At 41.7% G+C, this 14,557-nt stretch overlaps 1 long non-coding RNA gene across 1 annotated transcript; it reads left to right on the top strand.

The window, feature by feature from the left end:
• Positions 1-2,252: 2,252 nt before the first annotated feature.
• On the top strand, positions 2,253-14,030 carry LOC122878980. The gene is made up of 3 exons (XR_006378600.1): positions 2,253-3,233; positions 3,322-3,450; positions 11,686-14,030. It is a non-coding gene; the product is annotated as an uncharacterized LOC122878980 (long non-coding RNA).
• Positions 14,031-14,557: the final 527 nt, after the last annotated feature.

Below are 14,557 nucleotides of genomic sequence, written 5' to 3'. Positions count from 1 at the left end.
GTGTCATGAGGGAGAGAGTGGTATGGGATTTGATTGGAAGTCAAATATGGGGATTGTCAACATTGCTTGACTAGCCAAATGTGGGGATGAAACCACTCAGGGTTGTCAGGAATGCCAGGATAGTCGCAAGTATGAAGGGGGATTTGCACAATTTAAATAGTGAAACAAATTAATACAGCTATTAGAGCTCCATTGTGCTCATGTAACTAAATCCCAATTTTATAGTATTCCCTTTTTTCTTTTAATAAAATGTTTCTCCACTGGCATTTTGCTGCTTTTCCTTGTGCGTACGCGAACGCGCCACTAGGAGGCTGACTTGTCCCACACTACCCGTCAACCACTGCTCTGCTGTATCCGGGTAAAGGAGGCAAACGCAGAGCACGGATCTAATTGATTGGGTCAAGGTTTGGATGTCAACAGTGAGACGACGTTTTAATCCCGCGCTCACAGTGAGATGAACGCGTGAGACGAGCATCTGAAGGCTTTTCTCATTGATGTCGAGCTCCACTTTTCCCCTCTCACAGTTTGAAGTTGGAGGAGGAAATAGGTTTGACTAAACTCCAGAGATTGTGTGGGGAGGGGGGGATGCTCGGCAAAGTATAAGCCGCGGAATAAAGACAAAAAACTTAATTTGAAGTCATTGTTGCTCTGTATTAGAGGCGTGATGTGCTTCTTTGGTGCGAGGCATGGCCAAAAAAGTTCTGAGGTAGACACAGAGGAGGAGGAAGGGCACATATATGGAGAAAAAGAGAGCGGTCTTATGATGAGTCGAGGCACGTATCTCCGCTCAACCGTGTCTTTCTGGGCTTCGAGCTCGCAGCTGCGGCGGCGGGTATTGAATTCAGATGCGTCCTGTCTCTCCGCTCCGGCCGCTACAGGTGGAAATGCTCTTATCAATACGGACTGTCCGAGCCTGACTGCGGGCCGATCTGTCTCATTGATGATATTAGGTGCCCCTGGCCTCCCTCTCCTCCCCGAGGAGCCCATTGATGAATGTCTGGGTCACAGTGGTATTTCCATATTGATACCTCGATTGATGACGGCGCTCCAGGAACAAGCCGTATTGACCAGCTGGAAAGTGATACGTTTCAAACTGTTTGGCGGATGTATTTATGCATAATGGCCATAATGAGGGTTAGATACATGTGGTGGAGGCACAGGAGATATAGGTGAAAGATCCAGCAATGCTCTGTATCTTGTGAAAAAAAATCACATCAATATTCCTACAATAACAACAACAACAATCTGTACTACCACCACTACTAATGTAGCCATTATTACTATTAATAACTGGGTGAAAATGTAGTGTGACTGCAGCACAGCCAGGAGATGATAGTGACATTATTGTGCTTTATGGCATTTTTATTATTCCTTATTATAAGATAAGATGAAGTAAGATAAAGTCACCAGGAGAACAGCAAATTCAGTATTACAGCAGCACAAAACATATACAATAACTAATAATAAATGAAAGCTATATAGGTAGTCTGCATAAATGTAATATACTGTACAATGTTTCTAAAGGAGTTACTTAATGTAAGTGCCTTATGTACAAAAACAACAACAACTCCTTGTCCTTAATGTCAGTTGTTCCAAACCTGGGAGACAGGACCCCCCGAGGTGTCGTGAGATGATCAACAAGGTAGGGAAAGAAATAGAAACACCACACAAAATTATGCTTTTTTTAAAATAACTTTTCTCAAAGCAACTATTCTCTGCTTTTTTATTTTTAGTGGAGAATTTTACCATCTTGGAGGAGTCCAAACACTATGAAAAGGAATCAGTCTGAGAGGGACACCTAACTCTTTTGTTGAACTGCTCATATTGCAGCTCCATAGACGTCTGCAATATGTAATAAAGGGTGCTGGGGGGTTAAAGGGGTTTAAAGGGTCACAACTTTGGGTTTCGTACATGCAGTTGATTTTGAACTTTTTGTAAAGATACCTTGAAAATATCACAGTAAAAATAACCACAAGGGCAGGCACAATAATGCACATAAAAGTAAGTAATTTAAGTAACTAAATGATCATTAAAAACTCCTAATTCATTAAAAAATATCAGGTCATATTAGGTTGCATGCCAATCACTAGTATTTGTCAGCTGCAAAACAAGACTGTACAGAACAGACCTGGCAATCAGTGTTTTGATAATTGAGTTTTTAAAGCAACACAGGACAACTAACAGAGCTTCAAATAAGCCAAATCATCTGTGCCCAACTTGCAGGTGCATCGTTAAAGAAATAGCAACTTGATTTAGCGGGGAGTGGTTTTGAAAATCAATCCAAAATCAGAAAAACTAAATTCAAAAAGAGGAACAGCTGTCATAAGGATACAGTATGATGGTCATACAGTAGTGTACAGGGGTTTAGCAAGTGCTGCTAATTGGCATGCAACCTAATGTGCCCTTTGTGGCTGTGTTTGCAATGGTGATTTACTCATTTTAAAGTTGTTGTTTTTTTAGGTGTTTACATGGTTTTGTCAGCTCCTTACTGCTATGTGATCATATTGCTGTGATATTTCCACGCTATCTTTCTAAAACTGGCTAGTTGTTCTTCATCGGGTCAAGTGCACACACTGCATAATGCAGAACAACTCCACAGAGAGCCCAGAGTTGTGAACCCAATTTTGCAGACACCCTAATTTAAAGGACTGGCAGACAACAACATGATTCTGTGGGACTTGTTCTGCTTGTTGAGGAGATTACTTTGGAGGCAGAGGGCATTGTGTGGAGATGATAGTCAGTGAGAATAAAATCAAGTGTTGAGCAGGACTGATCCCACTTTACGCTTTTAGGGTCAGTGGTCGAAATGGGCACTCGGCCTCCAGGTCCCCGGGACATGGATCAGGGGCCCCAACGTATATATATCCGCTGATTACATCTCCTGAAGTGGAAAACATGCAAATAATAAATGTATGAGCAACGTGCTTGTTTTTTTGCTTGATTAATTATGCCGTTTAATTCCAGATCCACCACGCCGCTCCACCGTATAATTTCCCAGTGGTCTTGGCTGTTTCTTCTCTCACATGCGGTCTCTCCTTTTTTTCCTTATTGCAAAATGAATCATGGATCCAACCGTCTGTACCCGGGGGAGAGTGGCGAGCTGGCGAATGGGCTGACCAATCATGAGCATCAGAGGCAGACACACAGACGGAGGGAGTCTTTTGTTGTGTGCTGCACTCATCAAGTTAGAAGACAACTACCGATTTGGCCCGAAGAAAATTAAAAGATGAAGTGTAAGAAGACAAAATAACCAACTTTATCTGTTTTCTCTGTTTTGTTACATTTAATCTCCTCTTCCCACCTCTTTATCTTATCCAATAGGACTGGCCAGTGTGTGTTTATCTGAGTGGGTGGCAGAGTTTCAGCGCCATTCATAATGTCAAGTGGGACCATGACTGCTCTTCTATTCCCAGCCTGGCCAACCCTCTCTCAGCCTCCTGACAGTTCCAGGTTAGCCCTCTCTCCTCTCTCCCCTGGCCTTCCTCTTCTATCCCCTCCAGCTCTCCCAGGGGCCCCAGTGAGAATACTGCTCAGATCCAGGCCTCTGAGCCCCAAAGCCGGCCCTAATCCTCCGCATCGATCGCCCTGAGAATTTCCTCCCCAGCACAGCAGGCCCCGCTCTCCGGCACTCACACTCCTCGACCCTGAACCGCCAGCAGTTCTCAGTTAGAGAGACAGAAAATAGGGTCAGGCACATTACCTGCGCCTTTTCTTAACAGATGGGTCTTGTTGATGTGATGTGTGCTATTAGGTGGTTATAGCAGGCTGCACGTTGCTCTTGAGAGCGCTGGTGCTGCCTCTCCAAATTCAGTTAGATTTGCCTGTGATTGGCTTGATTAACATTTCTCAATGTTTCAAACTGAGCTATCTATACAGTCAACACAATTTGCAGTTATAAAACTGGTCTACATCTCTTTGCCATTGTATCCCTCTACCATCCAGGGGTACTTTTACCCCAGGTGGGACTTCTGCAGTTGCCAGGGGGTACTTGGAAAGGTTGCAGAGTAGCTCAACTAATCTGAAAAATTACACATGTTGTGATTAAGAGTGCGTAGTCTGAGGGCTTCTGGTGGATGAGAGTAGAATGGAAATGATGGCAAGAAACTGCATGGGAATGGGGGAAGAGAGAGGTGACTGAAGGGAAGGACAGAGAGGAAGAATGAGCCTCAACAAGACTAGAGTGGACATTGTGACAGAAGGAGTACTTGAGCTCACCTGATAGGGCTGTGGGATTCAGACAAAAAAAGGTTGGGAACCACTGATTTACTATGTAGAACACTAGATAAGTTTGAAATATACAGTTTGTTGTTGAAAACAGCTACCCTCTGAGAAATCTAAAACACAGATATCCTGGTGTAAAGATAGGCCGTATTTCCATCCATCATGCTGATAAAGATGGAGTAATGGAAGGTGGTGTATGCTATACAACTCTGCTGGAAGATGAGAAAGCATCATTACTAGAGTCCTCCTGGGAAAGCTCCCAACCAACAGTCTATCCCGTGTAACATACTTGTTCATAATTTATTTACGCAGCAAGCTTCCCCTGGAATCTGCTGTGTGTTTTACTGCAAGTCTAGAGGTATTCAAGAGGTATTTTCCTCTCTCTCTGCTTGTGAACAAGACCAGCAAGGCTATGTATCCAGTACAATAGTAGATGATTAAACTTCATACTTTATTAACACATTTGCTGTGTGGCTGGCATGCTAAGTTCACCCCAATAATGAATGAGAGGGGGGAAATCTGGAACATTTGGCCCTGTCAAAATGCTGCTCTGTGGACCAGTTAGAGCATCTCTGTCTATACTGGCATTTAAGAGCCAGTACAGATGGTAATGTATCAATACTCTGTTTAAACAGGGCTCAGAGCCACATTTCTAAATCAGCCCCAGAGATATTTTTGGCAAAATCTGTTTCCAGTCGTTCTTGGGTAAATTTACAAATGCGGTTGATTTGTGGTTCGGTGCGTCATCACTATATACGGATGCATCTTTTATTTGCATTTGGATTTTATTGCTAGGGATAAATTCAATACTTATGTACCTTTTACTCTTTCTGCCTATCTTCTTCAGCCTCTATACTTTTCATTCATTATCCTTTTTTCTACCTGAGCTGACTGCACACCCTTAGCCTTCACACACATACACACACTCTATTTTTGCAGCTTTTCCCTCCATCTCCTCACTCCCAGCTCTCTATACTTCAGTGCGTCGCTCTTTCCTCTCATACCTCTCTATCCCTGCCCTTTCCTCATGCCTGCTTCCTTCCTTCATTCACTCTCTCTTCCCATTTTACCCTTGCTCTGCCTGCTCTCCTCTTGTCCGCTCCCTCCCTCCTTCCCCTCCTTCTCTCCTCTCTCCCTCTTTCTCTTTATTAATTTATTGGGTTGTTATTCTCCTTGCCTGGCTCTGCTAATGAAGGCGGGATGCAGATGAGGGCGAAGGTCGTCTCCGTAGCGATCGACCCCACCGCCCTGCAGCATGGCACTCTGACTGGCACAGGTCAGTGGCAGCTGTCAATCAAAACACACACATGCACACGCACGTGCACACATGCAGTCACACACTATCACTAAAATAAATTCATACACAAGGATATGAGCTATGCTGTATTACAATTAACAATTTATAGTTAGCCATACAAATTCAGATGCTTTGGAGCACATACTTTGACAGTGTCTGGTAGTGGTAGTTCCCAACCTTTTTGGTTTATAACCCCTTTTAATGAAGCAAGCAGTGGTTACATGCGACCCCTCATCATAGTTTGTGCATGTCTGTGAGATTGTGAGCAGCTTAACCAGAGTGATTTTTCCTTTTTTAATACTTTTTAGAGGCCTGAGGATGTAAAACTGTCCAGAATTTCAAAAGACAAAAGCAAAGTAAAAAAAAAAAAGAAGAACTGAAGAACTGAATTTTGAGTAGCGGAAATACACTCTAGTATTGCCATTTTATTAGGTAAACTTAGCTACCCTATATTTAGTCTTCCCTCTTTGATTTAAATAGGGTGGACAGTGAGACAGTGTGCTATAAAACACATGGGATGAACAATATATTCAAATCACCTCTCAGTATACAGTAACTATACAATTCAACAACACCACAAATTACAGCCTCCAAAATGATCATAAAGTTGAATCAACATTAAAACATTAAACCCTTCATGAAAGTAGGATTATTGCAGAGCTGTTGTATTAGTCTGCATTAGTTTTAACTCATAAATTGGTAACTGAAAGTATTATGTAATGTCGGTCTGTCAGTTGGTCAGTCCACGTCTTTGATTGCTGTTTTGTGCAGACATTCATGGTGCGCAGAGGATTAATATTAAAGACTTTGGTGATCCCCTGACTTTTCCTCTAGTGCCACCATGAGGTTGACATTTGTGGTTTTGAGTTAAATGTCTCAACAACTATTGGATGAATTGCCATTATAACACACATTGACGTTCCCCTCAGGATGAAATGTAATCACTTTGGTGATCCCCTAATTTTCTTGCACCATCATCAGGTCAAAATGTTTTGACCAATAATTTGGTTTATGACTATATACCTGAAAAACTGACATTCCCATCAACCTCAGCTGTATTTTGTGTTTGGTGCTAATTAGAAAATGTTAACATGCTTACACGCTAAAGTAAGATGGTGAACAGGGTAAACATTATACCTGCTAATCTTCAGCATGTTAAAATTGTCATTGTGAGCATGTTAGCATGCTGACATTAGCATTTAGTACAGCCTCACTGAGCCGCTAGCAGGTCTTGTTTCTTCTTTTTTATGTTGTTAATCATAATGTGACACTTTAGATGGGAACCACTGCCATTTAGAACATCAAATGCGCCCAAAAGGCATTACCCCAACACATTAGCACATACGTTTGCGTGTCCACAGGTTGAAGTGTTATAGCATAGTGTCTAACCTCTGCCATGTCGTTCATTGGCCTCGACATGGTGAAGACCTCTAAGTTGCTCCTCCCTGTGTCCCGTATCTCAGCACTTGGAGCATTTACAACCTCTGCTTTTCATCACAGCATGTCAAGAGATTGTGTGTGTGTGTGTGTGTGTGTGTGTGTGTTTGTAGATGCACTCTACATTCAGACATCCTGTATGCATGTCGATTTTGTTCATGGTTATTGTTGTGGGTTTATTTGTGCTCAGCCATGTTCTGGAGTGTGTTCACCTGCATCTGGGTGTCTGTGAATGTGCATGAGCACACAGCAACCACACACGCACACACACATATCTCTATTAGCAGTATAGTAGTGTTAACAGTGTTATGCCATGCGTGAACCTCGCCACCTTTCCCTCATATCTATGCAAAGCTGGGGTCCTGTCAATCAGTCACCTTGGTGACATAGAGCCCCACCTCCCCAATTAGAGCTGACAGGGCAGGATTAGGAGGGGGGCGGGCCCCCGCCGACCTGCCTACGTGTCAATCACGCGCCGGGCATCCACACGCCTGTTTACTGTCAGATCCCATCTCCGTCTGTCAGACTGCACGGCAACCGTCGCCCAGGGAGGAGAGGAGGAGGGTTGGGGTAGGTGGAGAGGGGGGAGGAGGAGATCTGATCGGAATTAACTATGCTTCTCCCCACAGACCGGCCGTGCTTTTAATTCATGAAAGGGATGAGAGGAAAGTGGGAAGAGAGACGGAGTGATAGAGGGAGGAGAGCATTTAAAACCCAGAGCAGGGCCTTCTTTAGAAGTTTTCAGAGTGATGTTTCTTCTCTCCCTGACAATCACTTTTCTTCTCTTGCTTACTCTCCCTCCTGTCTTTCTCTCTCACTTAGACTTCTTTCAAAGGTGTGCTTCATGCCGCCTTAGAGTTGCTATGATTTATCAACAGCTTTCCTCTCTCTATAGTTTTATTTGACCCTGGTTTTTTAAAGTCGCACAAATATGTAGTAGTGTTTTTTGAGTTAGAGAGTTAAGGTCAATTTATTTAGTTCTGCACATGCTCATGCAAATTTGTGTCTCTGTTTCAGTACGTGTCCGGGGATGAGGGTCCTGCCTACACACCTACAGTATGTGAATACATAATGCTGTTATGCTCCTCAGACTGTGTGCTTTAAAGCAGTGTCATGTGTGCAGAGTTTACACAATGCTAATGTGTGTGTGTGTGTGTGTGTGTGTGTGTGTGTGTGTGTGTGTGTGTGTTTGAGTGTGTATTCGTGGCTCTGTGGTCCCTGGTGTGCATGCATTTCTTCTTTTTTGGGTCTCTGGTGGTGGCCTCGCTTTGACCCCAGTGCCCTCACTCTAATCCTTTAGCAAATGAGGGCTGTGTGGGGCTGAAGGGGGTGTTTCGGGGTCTGTGCCAAGCCAAAGGGGAAGGATATTGTCAGCATTGTGCTGGCCACCACTGGTCATATGGGATGTCTTGTTACCTCCACCATGATTTTCATCCCCTTATGTTTGTTTGTTTTTTAGTTTAGCATTATTAAAAATCTGCTTTACAGATTTCGATGACATTGGTAGAAAGACTAGGTAGGTAGACTATAGTCCAAAAAAGGTTTTATTGTTTTTTGGTGTAGATAGCTCCACTATGTGGCCATTTATAAACACTTTAGCTTTTAACGCATGACTACAGAACCATACGGAGCCCCCCTGGGGTCAGCTGAGAAAAAAAAGAACCATGTGTGAATCTGTACTCTTGGTTTATGAATCCTGTGCGCATCGTTTATAAACCGTGCTCTCGGATGTATAATCCATGCCGACCTCTTTCTTCAGAGAACAAAGAATGGAACATTTCGACGGCGATAAAAACAATATTACACAATGAAAGCTGTGAAACGTCCAATGCAAAACACAATACAGCATTAAATCTACCCTTAAATCTAGATAAATTGGATTTACATGGCAGATTTTAATCTTGCTTTATTTCCACATCTGTTATGCACATATATGCCTTTATGATTGTAAGTGTGTACATATATGTCTGTATTTGTGAAGCACTTTAGTGCAAAACCTGCTTTTTAAAGTGCTATATAAATGAAATAAACTGGAAACTGGAAATCGGATGCGGTTGCGGTTGAAATGCTCCATTCCTTGTTCTCTGAAGAAAGTATCGTTTGCAAATCCGTGGGCACGTATTATGAATCCGAGAGCACGGTTTATAAACCGTGTGCACAGATTTGTAAACTAAGAGTACAGATTTACACATTACACTTTTTCTCAGCTGACCCCAGGGGGGCTCCATAGAACCATGTAGCGAACAAGCAAAATTCCTGCATTCCTTGGTTCAAGAAAAATGTTTCAGTACACTCCTACACATTTCATCCAATCTTAAATAATATATATTTGGATAATGCCAAAAAAGTTATTCATTTGTTGTTGTTTTTTTGATGTCATATTTACTTTATGGCCAAATTCTTGTAGACATGGCCTACGATAACTTAACTGCCATAAGTCTTGAACGCATCGTGCAATTCCAACCACATTTAGATCAAATGTGAACATCTCAACTCCAAGCAATCCTGCAAAATCTATAGGTGGCGCTACAGGAAATTATATTTTGAATTGGCCATAAGTCATGACACTGGTCATGAGTCTGCAGTTACGGAGCAACGCCATCATTTGGAGTCGTGTTTCTGGCCACCTGATGAATGTAAGTCCAATCCACTCCCTTTTAGCTCTGTTTTGGGTCTCTACCAATTCCTGAGGGAAATAGCTGGCTTTATAGCTGCTAAACGTTCACCAGATAGTTGCTAACTGTGCTTTTTTGAGCTTTGTCACTGAAAACAGCTGCCTGCTGCAGCCAAAAACGACGCTATGACAGCGGTGAGAGTGAACCAAAACAGTAAAGTTGTGGGCCGGACAGCTAAACAATGAGCTGAAACTCTCTATAAAGCTCCGTAAAGCCAAGGGGAGCTGCAGAATCAGGTGATAATTCTCTGTAGGCTCATCACTAGGAGTGACCCCTTTCACATTGTCATGTTGTTTTCACATTGTCATTTGATGCATTGTTATTAAAAAAATATGAACTATAGCTGCATGTAAGAGAAGACATAAATCAGAATGTCTCATTTTGCACAGATCCAGATGCGCATTAAAAACATCTTCACATTTTCTGTTTTTAAATAAAATATTTATATTTAATATTTATATTTATTTATATTAAACATTTTGTGAAGCCTTGGTGGAGATATGATCTCTATTTCTTGCTTCCACATTGTCTCTTAAATATATATTTAGCATTTTGTCTGTATGATTGTCAAGGTGAATTAATAAATGTCAGTTTTTTGAATACACTGTTTGTCAGCTATCATGCAATATGCTGCTGACAGGTATACATGTACCATGTCATTTCTGCTGATAGCTGTATGTTCCCAGTGTTTGTTGGTACCAGGCATATGTGGGTTGAACACGTTTGTGTGTGTGTGTGTGTGTGTGTGTGTGTGTTTGCATTAGAGATGCGTTCCAGGGTTGTGTCTAAGACGCAACTCAGGTGTCTGTTGGTGTCTGTTGAACGACCTCGCTGCAGGGAACAGGCTATCAGGCTGAGAGGGAGGCTATCATGTTAATTACTTTACACACACCCCGCCAGCCAAGCGTGCAACACAACTGCTGAGTTCAAACACTCACAAACACACTCACACATGCACCTGGGCACATACACTCTTAAGCGAACGCACGTACACACAAAATCAGCCGTCTTTCTTTCATTTTGTCGTTTTTCTGTCTTCCCAGTCCCGTTGTTTGAAGGCCTTGGACATCAATTCCCTTTTGCTTTCAAGAAAGATTGTTTTATATTCTAATCAATTCAACTCTGTCCTGTGAAATTAATTGACATTCATTCAATGATTTTAAATTCCTCCGAGGCTGTTCTTTTGTTTCAGCCTGTCAGTGAGCTGCAAGTGAGATCGGGCTAAATGTTTTGTCATCTCGCACTCCAGGGTAAGCCAGCTCCAAAGCGTGAGCCTGAGGTCAGCTTAACCTCCTCACAATCTCAGCTCTCGTCGTCTTTACCACTCACGAAAGAGGGGGAAAACAATACAGATTCATGATCAGAAACTTGGGTGAAGCTCATTCTTCCTGTGGCAGCCTTCATATGTCTCCTCAGGAGGATTTTTTTCAGAATCATGTCAGCGGTTTGAACAGCGAGTCCAGCGCTCTCAGGCCGGGGAAACAGAGGAGCGGTATTGGCTGGGGCAGGTTGATGCCTTTAGTTAAATGATGCTGGCACGCAAAGGGATTGCTTTGGGAAGTTGTCATCCATCATGATTTTAGAATGACTCAAAGCAGCACTCTGCTTTTGGGGTTATGGTCTAGGATCCATGATTGATGTGTAGTGGATGTGTGTGTTAGAGGGAGGCGTGAAAAAGAGACTGTGTGTATTTGTGTGCTAAACATAAGTAAAGATAGGCTGGTAGTTGAACTGTTCCTCTGGAGAAGTTAGTTTAATTTTCCCCCTGCTCTTTTTTTAGGTTTTGATAAGGAAGTTAATGGGAGCTCCACTGATTAAAGTTACTCTAAATCACATAATAATGAGCAATGTAACATTTTGTGATTCCTACCATGTGGCAAAATGTCTATACCTATTTATCTTTAAAGGAGCTCTGATTCCTTGCACATGTTTTTCCCGTTTTGTACATGAGCGCCCATGCATGCGCCTGGATGCACCCCCGTGTGTATGTTATTGTATTTCTTTAAGCTGAAGCATTTTGTCTGTCTTTGCATTTCTCCCTCTTCCTTTTTCCAGGTTCAAGTCTCAGCTAAGTTAATTCTTCACTTAGCGTGATCCCGATATTCAGGAGAGACCACGGAGAGGGCCCTGCCAATCGATGTCCAATTAGCAAGACTGCCTAGCCCAGAGAAGAGGGGGATGACCGCTGTGGCCATTTTAGAGAACAGGAGGTTGGCGTGGGGTCTGGAGGTGAAGGTAGAGGTTTAGAGGAGAAGAGATAAAAAAAGAAAGGAAAGGAGGAAGGAGAGGAAGCATGAAAGAGAGGTGAAAAGTGGGTGAAAAGAAAGCATTCGAGGTCTGTAAGTGGGTGGAGGTGAGGAAGGAGCACTGGGGTCTGAGGAGGTGGGGTGTAGATGTTAGATGCTCAATCAAGCTGTGTGAGGACAGTGTAATTAATCCATTGAAGATGTCTGATTGCAGATGACTTTGGGAATACCAGAGTGGTGGCTGGGCCTCAGGGAAGGGGGAGGGCAGGAACAAGATGGATGCAGGGATGCGGGGAGTGGAAAAGCGGAAGGGCAAACAGAGGAAGAGAGTGAGATTAATTGAGACAAGGGAGATACAGTACCTTTTAAATGAGAAGGATGAGTTTCGGTGACAATGTAGAAAAAAGAAAGAAAGAAAAAAGAAAGAAAGAATTGATCATGTCAGGGTTAGGTCGAACCATCACTCACAGCACTATAGGGATGAAGACCTCCACCAGATGTCACATGTATGTAAAGAAAGAATCACGAGGCTGCTAACTCATCCCTGAGTTTCTCACTGCTAAAACACTCTCTTGCGAGACAAATGAGTGTCTGTTCTGTTCTAATGCTAATATGCTTTTAAGGCACTATTAGCCGGCAGAGTTTTGCTTTTATTTAATGGACTATTAATTTGTTTGAATGCATTTTGTCTCTGTGGCTGCAGCACAGAGTTGGCTTGGCTTTAGCTTGGCTGCTGAACGGCACATGATTTACTTACCCACAGCTATTTGGAGGCTAAGCCTTTATAATCTAATTAAATTTGATAAAGCAGAGTAATCATTAGAGTATTATGGCGAGTACTAATCGTACTGATATGGTAATTTTGATCTATCGTGACTGAATGTTTTTATTAAGGGTTTTTTGCATTCATGTCTGAATATGTTTTAAGCTGCATTCACTTTGTTGAGGTATGTGGTTGATAGCAACACTAATGTTCATTGTTTTCAGGAAGAGACTGGCAGTAAACTGTGTTGGATATTCACAAGGCACCACCTTTCATGCATGCAGGTAGAAAACGCTGACAAAAGTTGAATTCTCTAAATGTTTGACTTCTTTCATGGCAGAGAAGACAGACTAGATCTTGACAAGTCGAAAAGCACTTTTCCTCTCTTGACAATTCAAGTCAAATGGGTGCACACACCTGTACAAACAGTGCAGTCTGTACGTAGTAGGACAGTCACACATTGTTGTTGTTTTGGCTCTGTACTGTTTTTTTTATTTGTTTATATTTTCATTCATATACTGTGTCTGGGTCCTATGTCTATCACTTTTGTCTATCATTGTGAAGCACCTTGTGACATCTGTTTAACAAAGGTGCTGTATTAAACTTAGTTACTTGCTTAATCAAGCAAATTGGATTTTAAATGAAACAATTACTATCTGATTAACGCTGCTTTCAACCTTAATTTGAGTGTTTACATTCATATCAGATGAATAGTGTAACAACTGTAGCCCTTTTTATATATAGTTGCTGAATAGGGGACAGAAGTAATTATACATTCAGTAAAATACAGTATATATAAATTAAATCATCATATTAATATTTGGCATCCAAGCCTTTGCAGTCAATAACAACCCATAGACCTCATCAGACACTTGGTATCATCCCTGGTGATGCTCTACCAGATCTGTACTGTAAACAGCTTCACTTCATGTTTGTTTCAGGGCTTTCTGCTTTCTGTCTAGTCTTCAAGTGAAGCACATAATCAGTCGGATTAAAGTCAGGTGACTAACTGGGCAAGTCAATAATGTTCCACTGTTTTCCCAAAAAACTCCTTGGTTGCTTGGTCTGTATATTTATAATCATTGTATATTTATAATCCTGCTGTATTGTCCTATGTATTAAAATGGTTACAATTCCCAGACCGTTCATCCAATATGGACGTAAACACCCTCAAACACCCTTGAAAGCTAAAAGCTGAAGGTCAACACTTGATCCTCATTTCAAATCCAATTCTGAGTACAGAACAATGTAGTCACTGTCCTGCTGCTTTTTAGACCACACAGTTCATTTGTCCTTTGTCATCTTCTAATAAAGATAAGGTAGTAAATGAACATCTTTTTTTCTGCAGACCGTTGTACAGTCAGAGAAAAAGAAGGAATTTCATGTTTTAGTTTGGCTGCGCTCTTCCATTTTCTTTCTTGTATTCATTTATAGAAGGAATTACATTTAATAATTAATGCAAAAATGCATTCTTTAATACATTCAATGAATAATTGAAAATGAACATGATAATATTTAATGAATTGCTTTTTATGTATCTGCACGCGTGCAATGGTCAAGGCTTGTGTTTATTAAAATCACCATGGCAACAAAGAGGGAGTTTGCCTTTGCACTTAATTGACATCCTGCAACACTGCCCTGTATGACTGTATTTACGCGTGTGACTCAACGACATTGTCATAGAATTTAATTTTAAATTCAGATTAACTCTCACATTTTGTCTATAAAACATTTACCATTTTAATGGAATGATCTAATGAGTCGATTATAACAGAAAGTAATTGTGAAACTGTGCAAACATGTTGTAGGAGTGTGTGTTTGATAGCAGCAAAGTACAAAATGCTTGTTTGTGCATGTGTGAATATGTATTTATTAACTGTTTACCATTATTGATAGATAAATCTGTTATGTTACTCAA

Source organism: Siniperca chuatsi, linkage group LG7 (genome assembly GCF_020085105.1).
Source record: "Siniperca chuatsi isolate FFG_IHB_CAS linkage group LG7, ASM2008510v1, whole genome shotgun sequence".
NCBI lineage: Eukaryota > Metazoa > Chordata > Actinopteri > Centrarchiformes > Sinipercidae > Siniperca > Siniperca chuatsi.
This window is presented reverse-complemented; position numbering and strand designations above follow the sequence as displayed.